This window comes from Myotis myotis, unplaced genomic scaffold (assembly GCF_014108235.1).
Source record: "Myotis myotis isolate mMyoMyo1 unplaced genomic scaffold, mMyoMyo1.p scaffold_m19_p_2, whole genome shotgun sequence".
NCBI lineage: Eukaryota > Metazoa > Chordata > Mammalia > Chiroptera > Vespertilionidae > Myotis > Myotis myotis.
In genome coordinates, this window is record NW_023416324.1 from 48,341,612 (window position 1) to 48,350,788 (window position 9,177).

Genomic DNA, 9,177 nt, shown 5'->3' on the forward strand with positions numbered 1-9,177 from the left:
ACATTTGATGGACCTTCCAGATCATGGGTCCTCAAACTTTTTAAACAGGGGGCTAATTCACTGTCCCTCAGACCGTTGGAGGGCCGGACTATAGTTTAAAAAAAAACTATGAACAAATTCCTACGCACACTGCACATATCTTATTTTGAAGTAAAAAAAACAAAACGAGAACAAATACAATATTTGTATTTGCATGTGGCCCGCGGGCCGTAGTTTGAGGACCCCTGTTCCAGATAATCTTCACCAAAAAAATAGATTTTCTTGAAATTATCTTATGTGGCTTTTCTCCTATGGGGCCTGTGTTTTTGTATCAAGCCTGTTGTTACTGAAAGCCCATAGGCTTGACCTCCGCCAATGTTCAGAACTAATTTTAAGTACGCTTTCTTTATCAATGAAACTTTGATTTTCTTAAATGTTTACCACATTCTGCTTGTTGTTAATCTCAGAAATTTTGTTCACCTGTGAGAGATAGTTATACTTTGTTTTCAGTACCCCATGTCCACTTATCCTTTTTTGTGGCAATGAAACATGATTTTATTTTTGGAATTAGTAATTCTTTTCCATTTTCAGCCATGAACTTTTTGAAGATGATTTAAGCCTCAGGCTCCAGGATATAATTAGCATATTTCATCACCTTAGTAACAGCAATTGGTCCAGGGTTGGGCATGTGCCCAAACCAAGACCATGAAGGCTAAAGAGATTTGATTTTGAATTTTTGTTCCATTTTGGGAGAAAATTTCCTGTTGTACTGAACTAGTACTGTGATGGTGTGAGCGTGAAGCCACCATGCAAAGTCTGAGAATGTAGCCAATCCAGAGAAAGTAGAATTGAGAGATGGATCCTGGTGATATCATCTGGTTCTTAAATGAGGCCAGTGGTGAAGTCAGGCCTTCTTATAGATTTTACAATTATGTAAGTCAATATCTTCTCTTCTTTGTTTAAGCTAGATTAATTGGGCTTTTAATTACTTAAAACAAAAAGATTCCTAATTGGTAAACTATTTAATTCTAAACTCACAGCCTTGTCTTCCAACTTGATTCTCTTTTAACATTCATTATCCTAGCAAATGCCATTATCATTCATCCAGTTGTGCTAGCTAGAACCCAGGGAGTCATCTTGACACCTTTCTCTTTCTCAAGCCCCATATCTAATTCACTAATGAGTTTTGGGTATTTTTCCATTTAAATATTGCCTCTACTACTCTTTGTTCAAGTTAGCCTTATCTTTGAAGTAGGCTACTAAACAAATAAAAAAATAAAACAAACTCCTAAATATCTCATGCATCCTTAAATCAGCTCTCCATTCTTTATCCAGAGGGATTTTTTTTCAAAGTATGAATCTGAACATATCACCCTCCTCCCATTCCAATCCTCTGATTAAAACTCTACTGTTGCCGAAACCGGTTTGGCTCAGTGGATAGAGCATCGGCCTGCGGACTGAAAGGTCCCAGGTTTGATTCCGGTCAAGGGCATGTACCTGGGTTGCGGGCACGTCCCCAGTGGGGGATGTGCAGGAGGCAGCTGGTCGATGTTTCTCTCTCATCGATGTTTCTAACTCTCTATCTCTCTCCCTTCCTCTCTGTAAAAAATCAATAAAATATATTAAAAAAAAAAAAAAACTCTACTGTTACTGTTAGGATAATGGAAACTTACATGAGAAGGTCTGGCTTTCACCCACCTGTTTAGTCTCATCCTATACCCCTACCCCAACCACTCGGCGCCACTGTACATGTTGATTCGTCTGCCTGATATTCTCTCCTCTTTTCAGTACTTAATTCTGATCTATTTGTGCAAATAAACCTCCTCTGGTCCCTTTGATTAAGTTCAATAATACTATTATAGCCTTTCATATCACTATGTGCTTATTTGAGGTCTGTCTCAAATTAGGGGTGATTCTTCTTTCTTGAGCACATTATTATTATTATTTTAAAATATATTTTTATTGATTTCAGGGAGGAAGGGAGAGAGAGAAAGAGAGAGAGAGAGAGAAAGAGAGAAAGAGAGAGAGAGAGATCAATGATAAGAGAGGATCATTGATCTGCTGTCTCCTGTACACTCCTACTGGGGATCAAGCCTGTAACCCGGGCATGTGTCATGACCAGGAACTGAAGTTGACCTCCTAGTTCATAGATTGACCTGGTTCATAGGTCACAAACCAAGTTGTTATTATTATTATTATTAACAAGAATGAGATGTTGAGACAGAAACCAATAAAAAAAATTTACACATCCTTTTTGTCAAGTATGAAAAGCTGTGTTCAAACTATACTTAAATAGTACCTGCACTGTCACTTGTCTGAGGTGGTCCTGATCCAGAACTGGTGCTGATGGACAGACATATGGTGGAATGGTGAGAGGAAGCAGTGAGGTGGGAGGAGGTGAAAAAGAGTTGATGTTGATCAGATAGACCAGGTGTCCTAGTTGTTGTGTGTTTTGTTTTGTTTTTTGTTTTTTTAATATACCTGCAGAATGGGAAGAGGCTGATCTTATTAACCCTGGCTTGAAGCAAAAGCTTTGTGATTTCTCTCTAATGTCCAAGTATGACACCATCATCCTAGAGTAGACTTAATAGATCTTGTAGCAGCTAATGGAATGTGTTGCTCATATCTCCCTTAAAGTGAGAACATGCTGCAAAGGGAGTAATTAACTGAGAGCCTCCAGGTGCTGTACCTTTGGGATCCATTGATGTGTCCATGAGAAAGAGGCTATGTGCTCCCTGGGCTGCTCTAAGCCAATAACTGAGCATGGCAGATATGCTAGAGTTGAGCCATGCTTGCCCAACACAGGACTCTTCTAATGGGCATACTTTGCTCCCGGATGCTCCATTGGCCTGGTTAAGACTTTCTGAGATCTGCATGCAGTCTGGGGGGCTCTGTCTACCTACTCATCCTTCCTCTCTCCTTTCACAAGTGTCCAAGAGCATCATGGTCTGAATGCTTTTCCCATCCACTACTGCTCCTTCTCCTTCATTCTTTATAGTTGTTACCTCCCAATTAACCATTTGCTTCTTTAATTCTATCTGGTTATGTGCTTCTTAGAGGATCTGAACTGAAATACACATTCAGTTGGGAGCTGCTTGTAGAAGAAAGGGGCGTGGAATGTTTTCCTCTCTCCTTTTGTCATATCTGGAGGGAAGAGAGTAGAAAAAGTGTTGGGGGAGCAGATCCTTTCTCAACCTGCTGGATGTTGGTGATGGCTGTATACTTCTCAATTGATCATCACCATTTATTACATTCATTCCAAATCTGATGAGGGAGGCCAGTAGATCTAGATGGTGATGGACTTATCTCTGAGCAGCTGCCGGAGCAGCTGTGGTTTCTGTGAAGTTTTTGGTTGCATTTTCTATCTGACAGCCATCTTACCAACAACTCTGAGAACATGGTCCATTTGGCAAAAGCCTTTACTTCCATTCCTATCCATCTTTTGATGTCCCTGTGTTCCTTATCCTGAGATTGGTGGGTATGGTTTTGATCTAATTATTCATGCCTTTCAAGAAACATGGTGTGTGTGTGGGCGGGGGGGAAGGGGAGGGGCCGAGAGAGGGGGGTGAGTAGTGTTGGGGCCTGAACCTTGCTCCCTTCTGCCTGATTTTGTCAATACTCATTCCTCCCTCCCAAAATTCCTTTTGCAAAGTTTTGGTAGCAAACCCTGAGTGAGGCTCAGCAGTTAAGCACTTGGCAAGCACGGTGAGTCTCTTCCTCTTGCAGTTCAACTATAATACAACTATCAGCCTCATGGAGCCCCAAGCCAGAAATGAGGAGTGGGAATTCACGCAACAAACTCTAACATCCAGGAACTTGAATGTCACCAAAAAAGAACTTTTCCTATTCTTCAGCTCATTTTTATTTTTATCTCTCTTCCCCTAGCAAAGGTTTGCTCAGACTTTCCTTTTGGACTCACATGGTAAATTCTTCTTTGAGCTTAATCTCTTAATCTAGGACATTTTGGAGTAGGGATAGGAAGAGCCAGGAGAGGAAAGTAAAATTGTTGTCTTAAGTGGCTGATGCAGGTTAAATGTATGTCTTGCAAATTACATACAGTGCCAACCTTAGTTGAGTTATGAGGATTAAATAAGATAATACATGTATAGTGTTTAGAATAGTATCTACACAGAATAAATAATCAGTAATATTACTTTCCATTGATAAAAAATTTAGCTGAAAATAGAAAATAATTTAATCACCCTAGCCAGTTTTGCTCAGAGGATAGAACATCGGCCCACGGACTGAAGGGTCCCAGGTTTGGTTCCAGTCAAGGGCACCTTGGGGTTAGCAAATCACAGCCTACCACCTGCCTTTGCAAGTACAGTTTCATTAGAACACGCCCACTGTGATTCATTTATGTATTACCCATAGCTGCTAGTAGTTGTGATACCGACCATATGGCTTTCAAGTTGAAAATATTTCCTATCGGGGCAGTAATCTTGCTGAAATAAGCCACTCTTTTAACTTTTTTTCATTTTGTACAACTCCTCAGAGAGCCTCTCTAGTTGTTAGATGGGATGCTTTCCAATTCATGAATCACTTAATAAAGCCAATTGGCTCTTAACAAACAAAAACAAGTAAACAAATAAAATATTTCCTATCTGGCCCTTTAATGAAAAAAACTTGTCTACTTCTGTTCTTCGGTGTAATTATTTCTGCACAAGAATGTCCCCAACCAAAACACACAGGTGAGCTTCTCAGACCTTCTGTTAGAGACTGATCTCTGGCCACTTCTGAAGAGAAGGAATGGAGGCATACTTTTATTTTCTAGATTATTCTAATTGGTTATAGGAGCAGGAAGAATGGGCAACAACCAGTGCTGCTGCTGGAGAATCTACCACCTCCTATCCCTTGGCCCTATTACAAGTTTATTTTTAAATATGTGGGCTTTAGGACCCAGTTTCCATCTTCTTTTTAGATTATATTGATATGATACTATCAATTTGACTGGAAAGGAAGAGAAGGATGGTCGGATTTTTTTCTTTCATCTATTTTTTGCTTCCATTTGGCAGCTTTTCCTCTCAGCTTTGGGATTCAGCACTTTCTATGCTCTTTTAATATTAATACTCAACACAGCAGGGGGCAGCTTTTGAAGTCTGCCTGAAATTTTGCAATTGCTACTGCTCAGATTTGCTTCAGAGTTTCTTTACTGGTTGATTATGACAGACTTTCTCACTGTCTCCTTCACAGGTATTATCTTCAACTTCATATTTTCCTTGTGTCTCTCACCAGTGTTTTGCAAATTTTTAAAAATCTCTATTTTCCAGTTCACTAAATCTCTCCATTGCAGAATCTAATCTGTTGCTTTTGAATTTCTTTCTTCATTTCATGAATTTTTATTTGATTCTGTTGTATTTCTAGGTGGCAAATTCTAAGCCTATTGTGTCTTTTTAATATTTTCAATATGCTATTTTTGAAGCATATTAAACATACTTATTTAATACTTTGGGTCTGATTATCCCAATATCTATTCTTTGTTGTCTTATTCTGCTATTTTTTCTGTCTGCCAGCTTTTATTCATCGTGTTTTGTTTCCTTCTCAGTTTTATCATTTTTATTTTAAACCTCCTATCTTAGAAAATTATCTCCAAGAATTTTCTTTGATTCTGTGATTAAAATTAATTCATCTAGAGCAAATTTGATTTTTCGGCCAGGTTTCTGGGAGTACTCAAATTACCCTTGGTCTAGGTTTTTTAAATACATGTGTAGTATGGTTTTTGGCTCTCAAATCATGAGAATGCAGATTTGTATGAGGACTTCTCTTTGGAGACATTTATTTTTCTTCTGTTTTTCATATTTTTCCTTTTCACGCAAAGCTAAGGTTGAGAGTGTCTCTATATGTAGAGGTAGTTTCTAGTTCAACCAGTGAGGGTATTGCCCTTTAGTGGTCCTAACTTCCCAAAGAGGTCTTTGATCCAACCTCCCACTCTGCTTAGGCTCCTGTTTACTGTCAGTAGCCCCTTTAAATTCAGATTTTAGGCCCAGCCAGCATGACTCAGTGGTTGAGCATCAACCTGTGAACCAGAAGGTTATGGTTCGATTCCCAGTCAGGGCACATGCCCGGGTTGTGGGATGGATCCCCGGTAGAAGACGTGCGTGCAGGAGGCAGCCGATCAATGGGTCCCTCTCATCACTGATGTTTCTATCTCTCTCTCCCTCTCCCTTCTTCACTGAGATCAATAAAAATATATTTAATTCAGATTTTAAGCACCAGGAACAGTAAGTGCTTCCAAGGAAAATGTGGGCTCTGGCACTAACTTAAATTTTTGTGCACTGTGGGAGTCCTCTGAACAATTCTGTTCCTTCCACCAGCTGTTATATACCCAAAATTTTGTTACATTAAAATTTTTTTTTAGCATTTTCTGTTGTGCTGTCTGGAAGGGATTTCACCTCTCAGGTTTATATAGACATATTGCCAGGAATGCTCATTTATTTAAAAAGACTCTTTTTATCTAATTTCATATGTTTATCTTTCATCCTTCTTCCCCTACAACATCTCTGAATTTTTCCTTCAATCATCATGTTTTCTATTCTCATTCTCTTTCAAATCCTCTACACCTTATACTCAGATTATTGCAGCGACCTCCAATATAGACCCCCCCACATCACTTTCAAGTTTATCCTGCATGTCATAGCCAGAAATCTACCTAGATAAACAAAATGCAAAATAGTTAGCAGCAGCATTTTGTTTCAGCACCTTGGAAAACAGCTCAGAATAAATCATCAACAATCCAAGAAAAGGAGATTATGTTGTTAGAGGAAACCTATAAGTGTGTGTGTGTGTGTGTGTGTATGACAATCAGATAAGTCAAGAGGCTGCCTCTAGGATCAGAGAGAAAGGAGAGATCAAAGCTGACTGGATAAAGGAGTGGGATTCTCAATGGCTTTACAAAAAAAGATGGTTTCTCAGTCAAGTCTTGAAGTAGTTGTTATCCAGATGGAAAAGAGGCAAGAGAAGGTATTATAGGAGCAGAAACAGTATGTGCAAAGACACCACCGCTTATGGTTTATTTGGAGATAGAAAAGTTGAATAAGGTATGGAATAGAGGACACTCCAATGGTAGAAGATATAGTTGCAATTTGGATTTCTGTTCTGCAGAAATATATAACAAGGATAACACTTATGTAGTTCTTTCCTATATTTTTCATAGTTCACCATCCCAGCAGATTGATAGAGAGGTAGTCATTTAACATTAAAGAAAGTTAAATTGTCTTTACTGTATCTTTCCAAATGGGTTTTGAGTTTCTCCTTGAATGCCTTTAGTAATAGACATCATGAAGCAATTGTTAAGTCTGGGTTCAGAGTCAAATTGTCTGGGTTGAAATACTAGCTCACTGCTATAGTAGACCAAAACAGACCTGCTGCTCTAAAGACTCAAATGGGCACACTGGTCAAGCAAGAACCAACATATGGAAACAATTACATTTGGTAACAGTGGCCCAACCAGAAATGATGAATCTGGAGCCTCCATACAAGGGCCTAAACAATGCGATTCCTTCCCAGCCTCAAAAGAAATAAAGGGCAAGTAGAGTTTTGCAGATTCTTCCAAAGGGGAGGATCTGCACAACACATGACGTGCTGAAATTACTCTAATATATATATATATAATTGATTTCAGAGCGGAAGGTAGAGGGAGAGAGAGATAGAGACATCAATGATGAGAGAATAATTGAGTGGCTGCCTCCTGCAAGTCCCACACTGGGGATCGAGCCCACAAACTGGGAATGTGCCCTGACTGGGAATTGAATCATGACCTCCTGGTTCATAGGTCGATGCTCAATCACTGAGCCAGGCCAGCTAGGTAAAACTACTGTACTTTTGGCATGCTTCCTAGAAAGACTTATTTCCTTCCCATCTTGTTCTTACGTGTATTTTTTGCATTGCTTACTAGTTGAAGCAATAGTAAAACAACAAGAAAGTTAACCTTAGCTCACTTAGTGTAAACAGTCTCGATAATATGAACTAAGACCAGCCTTTGCATGGCTTAATCACTTACAAATTATGATTAGCTCATTTGTAAAATGGGACTGATTTGAGGATTAAATGAGATAATGGTTGCAAAGTGCCTGGATCATAGAGAGTATGAACTAAGGCTGATATTATTATTAAGTCACTATTTCACATGGTTACCCATTCCATCTGCACCTGTTCTTTTTTATCCAGAATCAGATAGCCATATCTATCTCTACATCTTGGATATGGTTCATTTTATAGAATGAATCAAATTCATCCTTCACAGCTATTCTATTTTCACGTTACATCATTCAATTTATATATCCAAAATCAGCTCCCTCAGTCTTCCACATTTTAGTCCCTGGCCCTCTAAATACATTTTTTTATTGTCACAAATGGGAGATACTACTAGCATCTAGTGGATAGAGGCCACAGATACTGCTAAACATCATACAATACACAGAAAGCTTCCTAAAACAAAGAATTATTAGGTCCAAAATGTGCTGAGATTGAGAAACCCTCATTTGAATTTAGCTTTATTGATTTATGATCAGTTAAGAGAAGGTCTAAAAGTGTACCAAAGCAAGCTGATTGTATTTTCTCTCTGTTTTGTTTTTTTTTTCTGTTAATGGACCCAGCTTTTAAATAAAAGAGCACTTGAGCTGAAAAAAAAACAACACCCCCATGCACAAATAAAACCTGATAGCCCATCTCCTTTTAGTACCAGAGTTCCTTCTACTTATATTGACAGCTGTTAGCCAAGTACCAGCCACCCTCCTCCTCAGCTGGGATAAAGTTGTACTCATTACATATTCATACTTGCAATGTCATTCTTCACTGAAGAAATTCAGGGCACATCATTAATTAAAGCAATGAATTCCCCAGAAACAACACTAATTAAACCTCAAAATCAAAACAGCATAAAAAGCAGACCTCATTTTTCCATCCTATCTGAGCAACTGAGAAAAATCATATGGCTTTATTAGGCCAAGTGGGGGGTATGGTAGGATTTATCAAAAAGGCAGACCAGCCTCCTTCATTTATTCTTCCTTCTTCTTCTTTCTTGCTGCTGGTTCCAAAAATAAACCATAAGCAAAGCTGCCAAGAAGCAAATAGCTGGTTGATAATGGTAGTGCTGTCACCTATATGGCATGTTTTATCTTCTGTGAAGAAGTGGTGGGATTCCAGAGCAGCAGGAGGGTTAGAGTTTAAGGAAGCAGAGATCCACTCTGCTGACCTAGA